Source organism: Eretmochelys imbricata, chromosome 2 (genome assembly GCF_965152235.1).
Source record: "Eretmochelys imbricata isolate rEreImb1 chromosome 2, rEreImb1.hap1, whole genome shotgun sequence".
Classification (NCBI taxonomy): Eukaryota; Metazoa; Chordata; order Testudines; family Cheloniidae; genus Eretmochelys; species Eretmochelys imbricata.
In genome coordinates this window covers 266,763,439-266,784,251 of record NC_135573.1, presented here as the reverse complement: position 1 = coordinate 266,784,251, position 20,813 = coordinate 266,763,439, and the positions used below count along the sequence as shown (strand labels likewise).

The window sequence follows — 20,813 nt, the reverse complement described above, 5'->3', positions numbered from 1 at the left end:
GGGGAGGGGAAGGAGTTGAGTTTTTTGGCCAGGGCTTTTTTCCTTTGACCATTCAAAGACATTACTTTAAAGGGAAGAGCCATTGAGAATAACTACTTGGCTTACTGAAAAGCTTGAAAGTTGTGTGGTTCTTTGGCTGTTTGGCATGGACCCTTATGTGGCCAGTGTCTTTCACAATTGCATGCTTGAATATGGCTTGATTTTCTTTTTATCAACATCTACAGCTATTTCCTGTATTAGTTCCCTCCCTTCTCCTGTATCCCCTTAATTTAAATCCAAAACCAAAATAGTGCATAAATCAGTCCCCAAATGACTGGGCATTACTTAGCCCTAAACCCCTGTACTCTCCCCATAAACACTTTGACTACTTACTTCAGTTGCATTGCAAGAGATGTCCTTCACTGATGGGACCTCAGCCCTGGCCCTTAGGGATATATTGCCATCTGATTACTTGAGTTACATGGAGAGGAGTTACAAGAACTACAGGCCCCTCCCCCTTCTTCCCTTATCTATTTTCTCCAACCTCCATCATTGGAACTCTCCCATTCTTTCCCTCATTATTCTTTATCTTAAAAAAAAAAATACAGAACACAGCTGTCAGAATTATGCCCACTCCAATTAAACCAAACTTCAGACTATTTTCTTTATAACCTAACATAGTTATGTTAGACTTTAAGGCCTGAAGGGACCATCATGATCATCTAGTCTGCTGCTGATGGCATTCACAGGCCGATTTCTCGGCCTGTTACAAGGATTAGGTGGAGGGAATAGCACCCTATGGACTCTGTCCACTTTCACCTCTTCCAGAGAGCTCTGCAGTTGAAGTTTGTACATCCCAGATTGGATTTGCTCCTTCAGCATTTTTTTTAAGCAACCCATTTATTGTAATGTTTCTGCTCACTCCCTTTTCTATATTATCTAATTTAACTTGCATCTCTCTGCTCCAGCAGTGCCATGCAGCTCGGCCTCTCTCTTACGTGTTTCTCTATGGCCGGTTTCTAGAATATTGACTCAGACTTCCAGGTTATTGACTTTCTCCCCTTCTGCTGGAGTTTTGGACATGAGATCGTTTCTCTGTGTCTTAAACTCAGAGGCCAGCTCCCTTAGGTCCACCCTGGTGGCCAGCTGCAGTTTTGCCAACTCATGTGATCAAAAACGAGTCCGTCCGCCCTCCATCATGATTTCCATAAAAATCACAAGATCTTCTAAAATAAACTTGTGGCGTTTAATTGCTTCTGGTTTTGATGCTTTGGGGGGAAATCTGTCTGCCCCAAAATGAGAGAGTTCAGGGTGGAAAATCCAGCTTTAAATATACATGAGAAAATGTCCTTTTGCCAGCTGCTCAGAGGGGATTTCCGTGACCCTTGACCACCCCAGCATGGTACAGCTGCCATTCTACCCCACGCCATTTCCCACTCCTGTCTCTTTCCCCTTCACCCCCTCAGGCTTCCTTTTGTGCTGCTTCAGTCGCTCTCCTGCCCTTCACATTACCCCATTCCCATGGTCTCCTCCTGCCCGAGTTGCCACCTGGTTGGTTTTTGTACTGTCTTGTTGGTGGCCAGTGAAAAGACTTAATATGCCAGGTTTTTTCACTTGGGGCTAACATTCCTTGTAGCCTGCACATATATGCAGCTGCACAGCTGTCTTGTAACTACCACATGTCCTGGGAGCACAGCGAGCACTTGGGTCCTGCTCAGAAGGCTGGGCTCTCAACTGGCCAAAACCCCTGTGGCTTCTCTCTGCACCAGGGACCTTGTTAGACCTTTGTCTGCTAGACTGATGAGTCCATTATCCAATATTTGTTCCCTGCGTAGGTACTTAGACTGCAACCATACCACCCCTCAATCTTTTTGGTTAGCTAGATTCAAGGAGCTCAATAGCTATAAGGCAGGCCTTTGAATCCTTTAACCATTCTCGTGGCTCTTCTTTGAACCCCCTCCAATTTATCAACGTCCTTCAATTGTGGATACCAGTCTGGGACATGGTGTTCCAGAAGTAGTCACCCCAATGCCAAATTGTCACATTTTGGGGTTTCAGACCAGTGAGAAGTGGTGTCACCACGCTTCCTGTAACCTCAGGTGCCTTTAAAACACGCTGCTGTGGTGGTTCCCTGTCTGGATGCTCCCATCCAGCCTACAAGTATGCACTGAATCTGTCTGTTAAGCATCCCTGTGTTAAGCATAAGTAAAAGGGACTTGGCCACTGTTGTAGACAGCTCAGTAGAGACTTTTGTTCAATGTGTACCTGCAGTCAAGAAAGCTAACCTTAGACTATTGAGTAGCCTGGTGCTTAGCGCAACCTCCTTGGAGGTAGAAGACCTGGGTTCAACCCTAGCCCATATCAGGGATTCAAAACTAGTTCGTAGACCAGGACACAGACAGATGCCAGCCAGCCAAGTTCCTGTTCTGGCTCCTCCAGTTGTCTTTTGTGGTAAGGGTGCTCTGAGAATGCTTACTGGATCAGGTTCTGCAAGTTAGATAGGCAGAGGAATACCTCAGCTGAGGTTCCTGCCAGGGTTTAGTTGGGAGCTAGGATTTAGTGGCTTTCTGCAGGTCCACTGTCAAGCTGTCTGGAGTGTCTCAAGCATGTGAGTACCAACCTCAAGGCAGACTGCTACAAATCAGGGCACAAACCTCAAACTGGTTATGAGTTATACTTACGTTTCACCAATCAAGCATCAAGTGTGAACTCAAACACTACAACAGCCTTAACATGGAGTCACCGACAGTCCTCTTGGGTACTCCAGTCTATCTTGCCACCTAGACAAGCTTACCTTTGTGATAGATGGTCCCTTACACCAAAAATCACAACAATATTCAGGTTCTTCCCAATCCCAAAGGACCAGTCAGTTGCACCTCAGATTGCACACTAAAGACAATGCTATCAGCCAGTCCTATAATAAATTAAAGATGTATTTGTGATGGGCTGGACCCTCAGGGGTGTCACCTGGTGTGCTAGGATGCCACTGAGTCAGACTATTCTGCTAGCCTGGGCCCCCTTTTACCTGGTATTGCTGGGATAGGCTTCCCAGCCAAGCACACAGGCAGGGCCACACCCAGCTGCACAAAGAGACAGAGATCTGCTTGCCACAGCACCCAGATGTCCAACCCTCTCCACTTGGAGTACAAACCCAAAACTATATGAAATTCGCCTCTTCCCTCAGTGTGGAGGAGGGTGTACACAACTTCTCACCCCCTCAGTTAGAAATCACATAAACTGGGTTATACTATAAACCACAAATAAATGTATTAACTATAACAGGTGTATTTTAAGTAGTTAAGGAGGTAGTAGACAGAACAAGGCAGATTACTAAGAAGACAAAACAGAGCATGCAAACTAAGCTTAATACACTAAAGAAACTGGTTACATGTAAATTCTCACCGTAAATGTGGTTCTAATCATCATCACAGGCCTGACACCCAGTTTTTTCCACCAGTTCAGTCTTAATTGTTTCCAGCAGCCCTCTTGGGTGGGGTAACAGGGGAGAACTGATGACCTGGATTACCTCACTCCCCACCCTTAAATAGGATTTGCATAAAGTGGGAGTCCTTTGTTTCCTAGTTTGACACTCCCCCTGCCCCGCCCTGCCACTTCTTGTGGAAAAGTACAGAATTCAAGATGGGTTCCAGTATCAGGTGACATGGGGCCCTACAGAGGCAGGTGACCTGTAGGAATTCTTCACAGGCTGACCCACAGGTTCACAGGAAGACTAAGCTCTTTTACAGTCCATTGTCTCTTGCTCAGGGGCCATCAGCACTGTCAGGCTTTTTCATAGTTGTACCTTAAGTGTTAGCAGTGGGCATCACCCAAAGTAGCATAGTTGAAATATAGATATATAGTCAATATTCCTAATTTCAGATACAGAAGTGATACATTGATACAAATAGGATAATCATATTCAGTAAATTATAACTCTTGTAAAGTATCATTGGAGGAAAGGTTATCATACATAAAGCATATCTTAGTTATGTCATATTCCTATCACAAGCATATTTTCATAAAGAATATAAGTTCTAAAAGGTGGTAGAAGCTTCTATAATAAACAATCTCTGCCTGTCCTTTAGGGCTAACCCAAGCTAAGCAGCTGGGGATCTCTTGCTTAGGCTTAGAAATCTTGCCCTCCCACAGTCCAAGCAGCACAGAGATCCAGTTTCTTCTCAGAGATTTTTACTCCCTTTTTCCCAGAGCTGAAGCTGATGGGATGAGTTCACGAGCAGGTCTCCCCTTTGGAGACAGAGAGAGGAAAGCAGTTAACAGTCTTTGTTCTTTGATATTTCACAATGGCTCATTTGGTTTCAATGGGCCTTCCTGGTGGGCAGGACCTACCACCTTCTGTAGGAAGTCAGCATTTTACATTAGTCAATGTTCTTTCCTGTTTGGTGAGTTACACAGTTACCAAAGTTTACAATGCAAACATGCCATATAACCTTATTACATGGGGTACAGATGTTATAAGTGAGATTAATACATGCAGCATCCTACAAGCATTTCATAAAGTCTAAACACATTTTCATAAACTTAACATGTCTTTTAACAATACTAACACACAGGCAAGCCGGGCTGGTTTCCAGGTACGTATTGGTCAGCATTCATTAGTTGGGGCCTAGGGACCTTGGCATGAGCTGGCACCTGGTCTGCCAGTATCATACCCACCAGGAGGAATTTAAGTTCCTATGGGTTAACCCCAACTCAGTTGCCACCTTTCAGGATCTCAGTCGTTCCTAAATGTTGGACTTAGGTGCCTAAAGTAGCAGTTATATGCCTAAGACCCTTTGGGGGTCTACCCCTACATCTCACAAAGGATACTGCAGGATTAAAGGGGGTTCAGAGAATTATGGTGAAAATGACCAACAGCCTGGACAAACTCTTACGTGAAGAGAGATTGGAAAGATTGGGATCATTTACTTTAGAAAAGGGGTGAATAAGAAGTGACATGATAAAAGTATGTAAAATAACAAATTAGTTTAGAGAAGGTAGATCAGGAGCTTCTGTTCACCCCATCTCATAGCACATAAGGAAGGGGACATTCAGTGAAATTAAAAGGAAATATATTATCACATGTATATTTTTAGACTGTGGAACTCATTGCCATGGGAAGTAATTGAGGTCAAAAATATTCAATTGGACATTTATATGGCTCCGGAATATCCAGAATTAACATTTTGGAAGGAACATACCAACTACCTGAGAGGGAGCTTCTACAAGGGTACCCTCACAGAATTTTTCAAACTTTGTGTGTGTGTGTTTGCCCTTATCCATCTGCCTCTTATCCATGTCTGTCAACACATCCCTCTTCTGCATCATAGTATCTGTCCTCCTCCTCTTTTCCCCAGCCCGCCGGCTTCATTTGCTCCATTTCCAAATCCTTATTAACCTCACTTATCTATGGTTCCCACCAGCTCTACCTCACCCTCTGCATCCCAATCTCCCGCCTCCTACCATCAGCATAAATCCAGATCCCACAATCACATCTTCCTCTGACTGATGACATTTGCCCCAACACTGGCCCTCCAAGCATCCCCGCCCTATCCCCTTTCCACACGTAACCCCGCCACCACCTCCACCCCTCTCATGCTGTCATCCCTAACCTGACACCTGTTACCATCTTTTCTCCCTCCATCACTCCTCCCCTTCTCTTCCTGTCTCTGGAATACCCACTGCATCTCTACAAAGATCTCAGCCATCTATGACGTCTTCATATCTCATTCCCTACAGCTCCTGGCTCTCTGACAGGTGGGTTCCTTTGTCTGACGCTGCCTCTGCAGCTTCCCTCTCTTATGGAGGCCTCTCCTGCTCTCACACCCACTGCCCTGTATCACGCTGTAATGGGGATGCTGCGTTTCTCTTCTCCCATTTCCTTCTACATTTTTGTTCCATATTTGTACATCGCCAAACACAATGTGGTCTTGGTCTATGACTAGGGTTCCTATGTGCCATGGTAATACAAATAATTAATAATGTTAAAAAATAAACCTCACATTTCAGGGCTTAAGCCAATCAAAATATCAGAGATCACGAGGCGGTCTAATGTGGGGTAGCCGATTATCCTGTATCTGCCGATGGCAGGGTTCTTGCCGCTTCCACTGAAGCATCTGGTACTGGCCACTATCAGAGACAGGATGCTGGACTAAATTGACCTGGGGTCTGACTACTTATGGAAATTCCTATGTTCCAGTGTAAAACCTGTTTTAAGTGAGATCAGAATCAGTTACACGGGAGGGACAAGCACTGTGCATTGCTATCTTCACATGCACTTCTTCCAGATTCCTGTCCATCACCAGTCTCTGCTCTGATGGTCCTTGTCCTGTCCTTGGTCATACTGGGGAAGGAAGAGAAATACAAAGTTGAAACAAACTCAATCCCTGATTCTGCTGGTGCAGGGCTCAGCTTGCACAAAGCTCCTTGCAGAAGGAGGGCCTAAGGGAGCTCCCACAAGAGTACTTTTCTTCCTCCTCTCTCAGCACACAGCCAGTTGTCATTTCCAGTTATGTTCTCTGTCTAATTTAGACTGGAAGCTCCTTGGGGCACAGAGACATCACTCTGTCATTTGTCTTCCAGTGTGACCTCAGCTGCGCACCAGTCATGCTACAGAAATAGCAAATCATAACAAAAGTGATTAGCAATCATTTGTGAGATGTACATTTAACACTGTCAAGGAGAGGCAGATAATGGTGTTTTCAAGGGACGGTTATGTAGAGCTGAAAATGTGATGGGAAATCCCCTTTCTGCCCCATTTAGTAGTTTGAGGAGAATAATTTTATTGAAAGTCAAATCCCTTAATCTCCAGATATAAATCAATAGAATGGCAGAATTGCTAAGGACAGAGAATATCATATAGGCATGTACTGTATGTCTCTTTCCTTATTTAATCAAACATGGGCCCTCCAGCTGTTACTGTATTTATGAAAAGGTAACTCAAGGCTACACAAACTCCCCAGCACAGACCGCATCATAACAAACAGACCTAGTTTAAAGGCAGGGCTCATGGGACTTGACTGTAGAGGGACCCTGTGGGCCTGATCCTTGATTCCCAAATTAAAGTTGAGGGTGTTGAAAACTGGGCAGGATTGGACTCTTAGGTTTTAACTACTTCAGAGCTCACAAGTGCCTTGTATGTTACTAGTTGGATCCACACTTTGAAGTAGAAGACAGTTGACCTGTTGGAGGCAGTTCCGTACCCACTCACTGAATCGATGGCTTCCTGCTGTAGAATGGTTCTGCTAGGGGTGGCCTGTTAGAGAGATGTGCTATGCGAACAGCTGCTCTTGTGGTGCTTTCCAGGAATCTTTGGCCCATCAGATGACCCAGGTGATGGTGAGTGACCCAAGACCGCATACTTCCTGGCTCAAAGAGGGATTGTTGAATCTGCTGGGCCCTGGAAAAATAGCACCATGCGACTATCAAAGTGGGAAGAAAAGTAAGGGAACCATCTAAAGAGAATAAACAAAGGAAAGTGAAGAAATAGTTCTGGGTTCTTGCACAGGGGAGTCACATAAGAAACGAAAGAGAGGGTCTGTTTTTAGCATTTTCCCCTATAAAGCAAGGAGCAGAGCCCTCTCCTTAAGCTAAAGCATCAGGGAGCTTTGATTTAAAGTAGGGCCCTCCAGAAGTGACACTAAACATAGACAGAGAGAAAAGGAAAAAGGGCCACTAATGTTTCTGGGGAGGATGGATGTGCCAGACTAGGGTTGTCGCTGCAATGTCCTGAGTATAACTCCTCCCAATGTATAACCTTGAACAGCCACCAAAGACCATCCATGCAAGGTTTTACCAGCTCATGCTGGGTCAGGCATTTGTGAGTTTCGAGAGTGCTGCATGCACAATGGGATTCATGCTGTGCAGATGAGAAGAATACAGCGCATAGTTATATATTTTCCTGCTGAATCTCAGTGCCCTCTAACCAGGGATAACCCTATTATGTTCTCTAGATGTATGCTGAGGTATGGAACCCTCTGCTCAATCCTGCTCCTTTTACAGTCAATAATAAAACTCCAGTAGGCTTCAATGGGAGCAAGATAGGACCCAATGGAATTAGGAAGCCCAGCTCTGAGTTTACAGAGGAGCATTGTGCACAATGGGGTTAGGAAGCCCAGGTCAGAGTGTACATGTAGACATGGCACACAGCTAGAATAGGAAGTCCTAAAGAGGGAATAAAGAGAGGACCAGTCTGAAGGTGCCTGTCATTACCTCACACTCAATTTTCATGAAAAGAAAGTGATTGGAACTCTATATCCTGGGTTTGGACAGTGGGGCTATGTATCAAAGAAACAGGTGTAATTCATATTAGGGGGAGCCAAAGTACAGCCCTGGAGCTAAAGGCAGCCTACCACATTCTACAAAGACGGCCTTCAGCTGTCTTCACCTTTAATGTAGAAAGGTGGATCTTGGAAATTAGAAGTTCCAGCATGCAGTTCAGTATGGATGTTTACATTATGGTGGACTATTGGATGCTGGGACACGTTGTCTCTATTGGTCACACTGAAAATATTAAAGATGCGTAGTAACTGCCAGCCTTTTCTCTCCAGGATTATGGTGAGTTGCCAATGCCACCACTTGGTTGGGCAAAGTTTGGGCTCAGTGCAGCACAAATGGCCTTATTCTTGTTTGGCAAGCAATGGGTTAAAAGGTTGGCCTTGAAGGACTCTTACTTTCCCCTTTTTTAAACTCCAGTTTGGAACTTGGCAAAACAAAATGAACTGCCCCTGGAGCCAAATCCAGGGCTGGCCTGATGGTCAGAGACACTCATTCCCCAAACCAATGCCACTGTAACCCACTGTTCAGTCTCTGTTACATGTCACCCTTTAGTGGCTAGTCCACAGTGGGTCAGAGTCTACACAGGAACATAGGAATTGCCACAATGGATTAGATGAAGGTCCTTCTGATCCAGCAGATCATCAGACAGTGGCCAATGCCAGATGCTTTAGAGGGGAAGGTGTAAGGTCCCCACAATAGTGAGCTGTGAGATACCTTCCCCCACACATTAGAGCTCATCCGGTCGTTTAATAGTTAGTGATTGGCTTAAACCAGGAGTGGGGAACCCTTTTTCTATCAGGGGCCACTGACCCACAGAAAAAATAAGTTGCAGGCCACACACAGGCCCATGGGGGAGCATGGAGGCTGGGGGCTTTCCTCCTCACAGGGCGAGCTGGCGCTTGCAGCTCCAGCCCTGCAGGGGGGTGGGGGTGCAGAGGCTCGGGGCTTCCCCTAGGCTCTGAGGTGGGACCAGAAATGTGGGGTTCAGGGTGCAGGAGGGGCTCCAAGCTGGGGCAGGGGGCTGGCGTGTGGGAGGGGGTGAAGGCTCTGGCTGGGGGAGCAGGCTCTGGGGTGGGGCTGGAGATGAGGGGTTTGGGGTGCAGGAGGGGCTCTGGGCTGGGGCCAGGGGGGTTGGAGTGCAGGAATGGACTCAGGGCTGGGGTAGGGGGTTGGGGTGCAGGAGGAGGTGTGGGGTGCAGAGTCTGGGAGGGAGTTTGAGTATGAAAGGGAGCTCAGGTCTGGGGCAGTGGGTTGGGGTGGGGGTGGGGGTGCAGGCTCCAGGAGGAAGTTTGGGTGTGGGAGGAGGCTCAGGGCTGGGGCAGCAGGTTGGGGGGCAGGTGGGGGTGTGGAGTCCGGGAGGGAATTAGGGTACGGAAGGGGGTTCCAACCTGGGGCAGGGGGTTCGGGGTGTGGGCTCTGGCTTGGCAGCGCTTACCTCAGGCAGCTCCTGGTCAGTGGTGCACCAGGGCTAAGGCAGGCTCCCTGCCTGTCCTGGCTCTGCGCTGCTCCCAGAAGTGCCCACCATATCCGGCCACTAGGTGAAAGGGCCGGGGGACTCTGTGTGATGCCTTGGTTCCCAGCCAATGGGAGGTGCGGAGCAGGGGGCTGGGGCAGCACGCAGAGCTTCCCTAATCACCCCTGCACCTAGGGGCCACAGGGACATGCCAACCAGATTTTTAATGTTTTGGCAACTCTCCCCCTGCAGTGGGGCAAGCTGGCGCTCACTGCTTCAGCCCCGTAGGGGGGGCGTCAAGGCTCGAGACTTCCGGCCTGAGGCGGGGAGACTTGCCACGGGCCAGATGAAATGAAACAGGGCACCGGATCCGGCCTGCGGGCTGGAGGTTCCCCACCCCTGGCTTAAACCTTGAAACATGAAGTTTAATATCCCTTCCAAAATTTTGTTATAATTAATTCTGGTTGTGATGGGTTCAGTCACAGAGACCCCCTTGGGACTGTCACCTGATGGGCTGAGACTACTTCTGAGCCCGTTTTCTCTGCCAGTTTGGACCTTCAGAACCCTGTCTTGTTGAGCCAGATATGCTAATCTGCTGCAACATAGTCTGACCCACACCCCCAAAGCTGCAGACTTAACTGAAAATGGCTTAGCAAGTGCTCCTGTCTCTTGCACCCAGACACCCAGCTCCCAATGGGATCCAAACCCCCAATGAATCCATTTTACTCTGTATAAAGCTTATACAGAGTAAACTCATAAATTGTCTGCCCTCTATAACACTGATTGATAGAGAGATATGCACAGCTGCTTTCTCCCCCAGGTATTAATTACTTACTCTGGGTTAATTAATAAGCAGAAGTGATTTTATTAAATATAAAAAGTAGGATTTAAGTGGTTCCAAGTAATAACAGACGGAACAAAGTAAGTTACCAAGCAAAAACACACAAGTCTAAGAAACTGAATACAGGTAAATCTCATCCTGAGAGATGTTCCAATAAGCTTCTTTCACAGACTAGACTCCTTCTTAGTCTGGGCCCAATCCTTTCCCCAGTACAGTTTTTGTTAGTTCCAGCTCAGGTGATAATTAGGCAATTTCTCATGATTGGAACCTCCTTTGTTCTGTTCCACCCCCTTCTATAGCTTTGGCACAAGGCAGGACTGTTTTGGCTCTCTGGGTCCCCACCCCTCCTTCTAAATGGAAAAGCATCAAGTTTAAGATGGATTCCAGTACCAGTTGACATGATCACATGTCCTGTGAGACCCTAAGTCTTCATTCTTCCTGACCTGACTCACAGGACGGCTTGCAGGTAAACAGAGCCATTTACAACCAGTTGTCCTAGTTGATGGGAGCCATCAAGATTCCAAACCACCATTAATGGCCCACACTTTGCATAATTACAATAGGACCTCAGAGTTATATTTCATATTTCTAGTTTCACATACAATAATGATACATTTATACAAATAGGATGACCACACTCAGTAGATATAAGATTTGGAATGATACCTTACAAGAGATTTTTACATGAAGCATATTCGTTAAATTATATTCACACTCATTAGCATATTTTCATAAAATCATATGGAGTGCAACGTCACAATGGTAACTCTGGCTATTCTCTGTATCCATATATAGGTCCAATCCCTTTTTGAATCTTGCTATGTTTTTGGCCTCAACAACTTTCTGTGGCAATGAGTTCCACAGTCTAACTATATGTAGGGTGAAAAAAGTATTTCCTTTTCTCAGTTTTGGATTTGCCATCTTTTAATTTAATTGACTGCCCTCTTGTTCTTGTCTTACTTAGCTCAAGTGGATGGAGGCTCATGGTTCTAGCACTGAAAGGCCAGGCAATGACTCATGATGACAGGCTGTCATTAAGCCATCCTGATGGTAACAGATGACCTCCTCCCCTCCTCAAAATTGGGGCCAGCCATTTTAGTGAGACATGTCCTCTTCCCTGTCCTTTAGTACCAGCCTGATGATGAGGCCCGCCCACCACAATCCTCTTCCCTTACAGACCTTTTGTCAGTCATTTATACTTCCTGAGAGATTACCCATTCCCACTTTCTACTGATGAAACCCCTGCCCACAATGTCACCAAGCACCCTAGCCCACTTCTTCTCTCCCCTTCCACCCCCATATATCTAAGCCCCCCAGATCTCTCCCTGCCCTCATGTTGCCACCTCTGATGTACAAAAAACCCCAGGAGATTAAGGATGAGCCTGAGCCTATAAAACTGGACAACTGGAGTGTGTACTGAGCACCCTTACAGATTTCCTGGCACAGCTACCTCAAGAAGAGACAATGCTGGGAAAACCTAGGCAAGGGGTAGCCCTACCCTGCCCGTATATCCCCATGGCTCCTGGTTTTGCTCCTCATGCCATGGGACCCTAAGAGCTTGTCTATACCAGAAGGTTTTATCATTTTAACTAGCCTAGCATGATGATGCACCTTGTGTGGATGCTGTTGTACCGGCATAAAAGAGCCTATACTGGTATAGTTTGTTTGGAAAGGGGAATAAGCTATACCGCTATAAGGCACCTTTACACCAGTACAACTGCATCCACGCTCGGGCTTATACCCGTGTAACTCTTATCAGTAAAAAAACCACCCCCTCCCTGCCCTAGCTATACCAGCCTCACTTCTGTATTGCAGCTAGGGTGACCAGACAGCAAATGTGAAAAATCAGGACGGGGGTGGGGGGTAATAGGAGCCTTTGTAAGAAAAAGACCCTAAAATCGGGACATCTGGTCACCCTAATCGCAGCCCAGCCTCTCCAGCCAGATCACCCCATTCTCCCCAGACCTCTCCCCTTAGCCCCTTAGACCCCTGAGACTCCTCCCCCTTGAAACCTCTCTCCAGGGCCTAGCTCTATGGCCTTCCTGACAGGGTCCGCTCCCCACCGCCCACATGCTACACTTCAGCCCAGCTTGCTGCCCTGTTGTCCCAGCGCCGCCTCAGCTCCTCCCGCGGCCGGCCCCACCCTCCGCCTCCCGCGCTCGCCAGGATTGGCTGAGCGCGAGCTCGCTGCGCAGGGATTGGCTGAGCGCAGAGGCCCGCCCTTTGTGTCAGCGGGCTAGGTTACTCAGCGTGAGGTCGGCGGCAGCCTACTTGCGGGTGCTTTAGTACTACTCGCTCCCTCCCCCTCCCGGCCGGGCCCGCAGGGAGAGTGACACTCATCAGGCGGCTCCAGCAGCTCGCAACCGCCATCCCTGTCGGTAAGAGCCTCCGTGGGGCTCCGACGGCGCGAGCGGGGAGGGTCCCCGGGGCAGGGTGTGTGTGGGGGGGACCCCAGGGGCGGAACGGAGGCGTGGGCCCGGCGGGGAGGAGGGGGCCGGCGGCTCGCCGGGGAGGGGAAGGGCTCTTGTGGGGGTCCGGTGGGGGTGCGAGGGGGAGGGGAGAGCAGGGCCCTAGAGGAGCTGCTGGGGCGCCGGGAGGGGGGGAGCTCTTGGGGCAGGGCCCTGGGGGTGGGGTCTTGGGAGCGAGGGGGGCAGCGGTGGGGGCGGGGCGGGTTCCTGGGGGAGGGCAGCGGTGCGGGTGGGGCCCTGGGAGTGAGGGGGGCAGCGGTGAGGGTGGGGCGGGTTCCTGGGGGAGGGCAGCGGTGCGGGTGGGGCCCTGGGAGTGAGGGGGGCAGCGGTGAGGGCGGGGGGGGGGTTCCTGCCGGGGGGCAGCGGTGTGGGTGGGGCGGGGCGGGGCAGGGCTCTGTGTGTGGGGGGGCAGCTGTGACTCTGGCAGAGGGACCCTGAGGTGGGGTGCCCAGCGGGAGTTGGTTGCAGAATTGGCGTGGCTGTGAGGGTTGATTATTTCTTCCATGATCCTCTGGGGTGTAGGAAGGGAGACGTTCCCAGCTGAGTCTATGGAAGGGGTGAAGTGGTTACCCCCCACCGTCTCGGGATGGGGTATGACACCCCTCTTTCTTTCCCTGCTCGGGAGCCTGAGTCATTTCCTAGCTCCATCCCTTAGGCAGCTTTCTCTTTGCTGGCAGTGGCTGTCGTATCAATGTCTGTTAGGGGTTTCTTGGGGGGCTACACTGACCTAATCAGACCCTTTGCCCCACTTCCCAGCATGAGCTGACCCCTAGTGATATGGGGCTCTGGCCTCCGGTCAGCCCTGGGATGGTCTGGTAGAGAGAGGGACAGAGTTGGGACCACAAACCTTTGCTTGCTATAGGATTAGTGGGTTTTCTACTGGGGGAAGGGCACACTTGAATAAGTACACTCAAAATTTCCCCAGCCAGAACTTCCCAAAATCTCACTTCAGAGCTCTGAATCTCATCCCTTCCCTCCCTCAACCAGAACACCCAAACTTCCCCTTAATCTCCCTCCCTCCCAACCCCCAATAATTCATTTTTCTTCAAATTAAGGGATATGGGGCATTTTATGCCTTTTATGGGAATGGGAGTTGAATTATAAATCACAAGCTGGTGAGGTGGCAGAATCCTGTTCAGTGCAACAAACTGGAACATTATGGGGGTTAATTTAATTTGTGGTAATTAACAATATTTTGTAGTAAGGGTGTGATGGGCTGCAATAATTGGCACGTATAAAAGTGACAGGAAATTCAAAGCGGGGGTGGGAGGAGGAGCATCCTGCAGCATCTGTCTTGAGCAAGAGAGGTGGGGGATTTGTGTCTGGGTCATCCCAGAGGAAGTGGGAGCTTCTGGCAAAGGTTTTGTTGCATTGGAGGGAAGAGGCTATGTTCCTAGTGATAGCTTTGCTGTTCCTGCAGTTTTATTTGAAACAGCATTTTCGTGAACTCCTCTTCCTCCCTCTTCCCCCCCGCCCCCCCGCTCAAACTCACAGAAACACATATGTGTTTGGTCAAATACAGTATTGCATGTTTCAGAGTAGCAGCCATGTTATTCTGTATTCGCAAAAAGAAAAGGAGTACTTGTTGCACCTTAGAGACTAACAAATTTGTTAGCCAGTATTGCATGTCAGGGCTTCTTATCTGGTCCTCTTGAAGCTTTTTGTAATGTGGTTCCCCTCTGCTTCCTTGCTACAATTCTGGCTGGCTGGTCTCCTTCCCTACTTTACAAGGATGGTTGTGGCATTGCATCAGGGGATATTTGTGCTGTAATTCAGTAACACAGCAAGGATAAGCATTTGCAGAGCTGCTGCTTGCTTGCAGCTTGATGAGATGGGTGTGGTAAGCTGAGTGGATACAGCAGACGCTAGGCCTATACGGTAACACTGCCCAGTCATCAGCATAGAGATTCAAGCGCCAAGCTATTTATATAAATTAGGCCTAGTTTCAAGCTGAGCACATTGATTTAGAAGGAACAGTTGTCATATTTTCAGTATTAAATGAGTGTTTGCTATGACACTATATAGTACTGTCACTGGTAAGTTTAGAAACAAGTGCCATGGAGGTGTTGGATATGAAAAGTCCACTCTGAATAAACGTATTCCTTGTTAGGTGTATCTTGATCCTGACAGTATGCTTTGTTGTTGTAATGTTCAGTCTCTTTCTGTCAAATTCATGCCCTGATTAAGCCTATTAAAGCTGAATTAATATTTTAGCCCAACTTTCCTGATAAACCTTCTTTAGCTTTTAAACCCTATCACCATTGTAATAGTCTTCATTTCACTTTATCTTTGGTGGGGTGCCCAGCGGAAGTTGGTTGGAGAATTGGGGTGCCTGAGAGGGTTGATTATTTCTTCCATGATCCTCCGGGTGCAGGAAGGGAGACGTTCCCAGCTGAGTCTATGGAAGGGGTGAAGTGGTTCCCCCCCCATTTCTGTTTATGGGTGTCTAAGCTCCTATTACAGGGTGGGTAAACTTTTTGGCCCAAGGGCCACATTTGGGTGTGGAAACTGCATGCAGGGCCATGAATGTAGGGCTGGGGCAGGGAGTGTGGGGTGTGGAAGGGAGTGCGGGGTGTGGAAGGAGGTGCGGTGTGCAGGAAAGGGCTCGGGGCAGAGGGTTGGGGTGCAGGAGGCAGTGTGGCATGAGGGAGGGAGCTCAGGGCAGGGGGTTGCGGTGAAGGAGGGGTGCAACGGGGCCCAAGGTGGGGTTACAGTGCAGGAGGGGAGTGGGGTGCGATGGGACTCAGGGCAGGGGGTTGGGTGTGGGAGGGCACTCAGTAATAAATAATAATAAACTCCAATTATTGCAGCCCATCAGGGTTGGGGTGCAGTAGAGGTGTGGCAGTGGGTTAGACTCATAGAATATCAGGGTTGGAAGGGACCTCAGGAGGTCATCTAGTCCAACCCCCTGCTCAAAGCAGGACCAATCCCCAATTAAATCATCCCAGCCAGGGCTTTGTCAAGCCTGACCTTAAAAACTTCTAAGGAAGTAGATTCTACCATCTCCCTAGGTAACGCATTCCAGTGTTTCACCACCCAACGAGTGAAAAAGTTTTTCCTAATATCCAACCCTAAACCTCCCCCACTGCAACTTGAGACCATTACTCCTTGTCCTGTCATCTTCTACGACTGAGAATAGTCTAGACCATCCTCTTTGGAACCACCTCTCAGGTAGTTGAAAGCAGCTATCAAATCCCCCCTCATTCTTCTCTTCTGCAGACTAAACAATCCCAGTTCCCTCAGCCTCTCCTCATAAGTCATGTGTTCCAGACCCCTAATAATTTTTGTTGCCCTTCGCTGGACTCTCTCCAATTTATCCACATCCTTCTTGTAGTGTGGGGCCCAAAACTGGACACAGTACTCCAGATGAGGCCTCCCCAATGTCGAATAGAGGGGAACGATCACGTCCCTCGATCTGCTGGCTATGCCCCTACTTATACATCCCAATATGCCATTGGCCTTCTTGGCAATAAGGGCACACTGCTGACTCATATCCAGCTTCTTGTCCACTGTCACCCCTAGGTCCTTTTCCGCAGAACTGCTGCCTAGCCATTCGGTCCCTAATCTGTAGTGGTGCATTGGATTCTTCCATCCTAAGTGCAGGACCCTGCACTTATCCTTATTGAACCTCATCAGATTTCTTTTGGCCCAATCCTCCAATTTGTCTAGGTCCCTCTGTATCCTATCCCTGCCCTCCAGCATATCTACCACTCCTCCTAGTTTAGTATCATCTGCAAATTTGCTGAGAGTGCAATCCACACCATCCTCCAGATCATTTATGAAGATATTGAACAAAACCGGCCCCAGGACCGACCCCTGGTGCACTCCACTTGATACCGGCTGCCAACTAGACATGGAGCCATTGATCACTACCCGTTGAGCCCGACAATCTAGCCAACTTTCTACCCACCTTATAGTGCATTCATCCAGCCCATACTTCTTTAACTTGCTGACAAGAATACTGTGGGAGACCGTGTCAAGAAACAATACATCCACTGCTTTTCCTTCATCCACAGAACCAGTAATCTCATCATAGAAGGCGATTAGATTAGTCAGGCATGACCTTCTCTTGGTGAATCCATGCTGACTGTTCCTGATCACTTTCCTCTCATGTAAGTGCTTCAGGATTGATTCTTTGAGGACCTGCTCCATGATTTTTCCGGGGACTGAGGTGAGGCTGACTGGCCTGTAGTTCCCAGGATCCTCCTTCTTCCCTTTTTTAAAGATTGGCACTACATTAGTCTTTTTCCAGTCATCTGGGACTTCCCCCGTTCGCCATGAGTTTTCAAAGATATGGCCAATGGCTCTGCAATCACAGCCGCCAGTTCCTTTAGCACTCTCGGATGCAACGCATGCGGCCCCATGGACTTGTGCACGTCCAGCTTTTCTAAATAGTCCCTAACTACCTCTTTCTCCACAGAGGGCTGGCCACTTACTCCCCATGCTGTGTTGCCCAGCGTAGCAGTCTGGGAGCTGACCTTGTTCGTGAAGACAGAGGCAAAAAAAGCATTGAGTACATTAGCTTTTTCCACATCCTCTGTCACTAGGTTGCCTCCCTCATTCAGTAAGGGGCCCACACTTTCCTTGGCTTTCTTCTTGTTGCCAACATACCTGAAGAAACCCTTCTTGTTACTCTTAACATCTCTTGCTAGCTGCAGCTCCAGGTGTGATTTGGCCCTCCTGATTTCATTCCTACATGCCCGAGCAATATTTTTATACTCTTCCCTGGTCATTTGTCCAATCTTCCACTTCTTGTAAGCTTCTTTTTTATGTTTAAGATCCGCAAGGATTTCACCATTAAGCCAAGCTGGTCGCCTGCCATATTTACTATTCTTTCGACATATCGGGATGGTTTGTCCCTGTAACTTCAATAGGGATTCCTTGAAATACAGCCAGCTCTCCTGGACTCCTTTCCCATTCATGTTATTCCCCCAGGGGATCCTACCCATCAGTTCCCTGAGGGAGTCGAAGTCTGCTTTCCTGAAGTCCAGGGTCCGTATTCTGCTGCTTACCTTTCTTCCCTGTGTCAGGATCCTGAACTCGACCAACTCATGGTCACTGCCTCCCAGATTCCCATCCACTTTTGCTTCCCTTACTAATTCTTCACAGTTTGTAAGCAGCAGGTCAAGAAAAGCTCTCCCCCTAGTTGGCTTCTCCAGCACTTGCACCAGGAAATTGTCCCCTACATTTTCCAAAAACTTCCTGGATTGTCTGTGCACCGCTGTAGTGCTCTCCCAGCAGGTATCAGGGTGATTGAAGTTGCCCATGAGAACCAAGGCCTGCGATCTAGTAGCTTTTGCGAGTTGTCAGAAGAAAGCCTCATCCACCTCATCCCCCTGGTCCGGTGATCTATAGCAGACTCCCACCACTACATCACTCTTGTTGCTCACACTTCTAAACTTAATCCAGAGACACTCAGGTTTTTCTGCAGTTTCATACCGGAGCTCTGAGCAGTCATGCTGCTCCCTTACATTCAGTGCTGCTCCCCCACCTTTTCTGCCCTGCCTGTCCTTCCTGAACAGTTTATAACCATCCATGACAGTACTCCAGTCATGTGAGTTATCCCGCCAAGTCTCTGTTATTCCAATCACGTCATAATTCCTTGACATCACCAGGACCTCCAGTTCTCCCTGCTTGTTTCCAAGGCTTTGTGCATTTGTATATAGGCACTTGAGATAACCTGCTGATCGCCCTCATTCTCAGTATGAGGTAGGAGCCCTCCCCTCACAGACGTTCCTGCCTGTGCTTCCTCCCGGTATCCCGCTTGCCCACTTACCTCAGGGCTTTGGTCTCCTTCCCCTGGTGGAAGCCCTTCTCACTAGGTTAGCCAGCCTGGGTTGGGGTGCAGGAGGGGGTATGGAGTGTGGCAGGGGGCTCAGGGCAGGGGGTTGGGGTGCAGGAGAGGTTCACGGTGCCGGCTCTGGCCTGGCGCCACTTACCTGGAGCGGCTCTGGGGTGGCAGCAGCGCCACTCCTGGAAATGGCCAGCACCATGTCCCGGGGTTAGGGGAGGAAGCAGAGGGCTCTGTGTGCTGCCCTTGCCTGCAGGCACTGCCCCCCGCAGTTCCCATTGGCAGGGAATGGGGAACCGCGGCCAATGGGAGCTTCGGGTGTGGAACCCACAGGTGGGGACAACATGCGGAGTCCTCTGCCTCACCCCCTGGGCCACAGGGACATGGTGCTGGCCACTTCCGGGAGCGGTGCGGGGCCTGTGGTGCCATGGGGGTGGCAATCCTGCGGGCCAGATTCAAAGCCCTGAGGGGTTGGATCTGACCCGAGGGCCGAAGTTTGCACACCCCTGTCCTATTAGGAGAACACCTTGGTCATCTTTTCCAGGAAGAGCAAGTTCACTTTGTTGTACTTTTCTTCGTGAGAGAAATTTTTAAACGTGGAATCCTCCTGGATACCTGTATTGCACATTCTGGACAATTATATTCTTCCTGTGAAAAGGAGGCTAATACTGAACACGGTGTCTAAAGATCTAAGCAGTGTGTTTTCAGTGAGATACTGTTTAAATATTCAGTGTTGAAAACCACTTGTTTTTCCTTTAAGACTTAACTTTGGGGGGGATTAGTGACCTCTCTCTCCCTCCCTCCCTCACACCTTGTTCTTGCAGTGACCAGCAGGTAACCTTGTCTGATGCAGCCTTAGGGTATGTCTACACTGCAGTTAAAGACCTATGGCTGGTCTGTGCCAGCTGATTCAGGCTGGAGGGCTGTAAAATCGAGATGTAGGTGTTCGGGTTTAGGCTGGAGCCCTGGCTCTAGGACCTTCCTCCCCCCCCCGCCCATGGAGTACCAGAGCTTGGGCTCCAGCCTGAATGTCTCCACCGCCATTTTACAGCTTGAGCTCAACATGGACCAGCTGTGGGTTTTTAATTGCTGTGTAGACACATTCTTAGTGTCCCTTTTTGTTTTCAAACTGCAGCTGAGTACTGTGCTGATGGCTTGAAGGATTTTACAACTGTTAAATTCCTTTCCTGTTGATTATGGCTTGAATGTTCCACTTACTGTATGCTGGGGTAACATTTTGGTATATTACCATCTTATTCTGATTTACTTTGCAGAGTAGTTTTCTCTTGCTTGCAAAATCCAGATCCCTTTCAATTATAATTTATTATTGCTCGTTGCAAAGTCTCAAATTTTAGTAATGCTGCCAGTCATAATACCAGTGGCTACTTGGTCAATCAGAATGTAGGGTTCCAATCACTTTTTTGTGGTAAAATTACTTGAATCGTTTTAGAAAATATAAATGAGAACTTTCTGACCATTCTGGAGGGTCTCAATTACCCACATGTCTAGAGACACAATGAAGGATCCCTGGCTCTGTGGTCCACTCAGATCAGGGCAGATGGGTTTTTCAGTTTAAATCAGCTTCATTAAACTTGATATTATTGCTATTATAATACATTGCGCCTTTGTTTTCCTTGGAAATAATCCTTGTGATAAATGATGAGCCCAAAGGCAGGATAGTTTTGAATCTGACTTATTACCTCAAAAGCAGAAGGAAATTTGATATTATCACTTAAATCTCTTGTTTAATATGTATCTACTAAAGTGACTTCAGTGGAAATATCAAATTCAAAGAAGTTTCAGTGACCGGAAGCTATAATGACCCAGACAGATGAAGGTCAGGATAGTCAATGCTCACCCTGACAACAGTCTTCCCATTGGTGTGGCTTTCCTCCCCTCTAACAGCATTAGAGAAGGATTCAGTCACTTTGGTCTTCAAGGAAAAATAGAAAGAATTTTTAAGTTTACATATTTATATGATGCCGATTAAGCTACTCTTTGAAGCTT

The 20,813-nt window shown here is 48.2% G+C and overlaps 1 protein-coding gene across 1 annotated transcript in view; it reads left to right on the top strand.

The window, feature by feature from the left end:
• The first annotated feature begins 12,838 nt into the window (after positions 1 to 12,838).
• Positions 12,839 to 20,813, top strand: part of MAP4 (microtubule associated protein 4) — a 286,817-nt gene continuing 278,842 nt past the window's right edge. The window contains exon 1 of the mRNA XM_077808533.1: positions 12,839 to 12,925. The gene's annotated coding sequence lies outside the window, so the exon portion shown is untranslated. The remainder of the gene's footprint in view (positions 12,926 to 20,813) is intronic.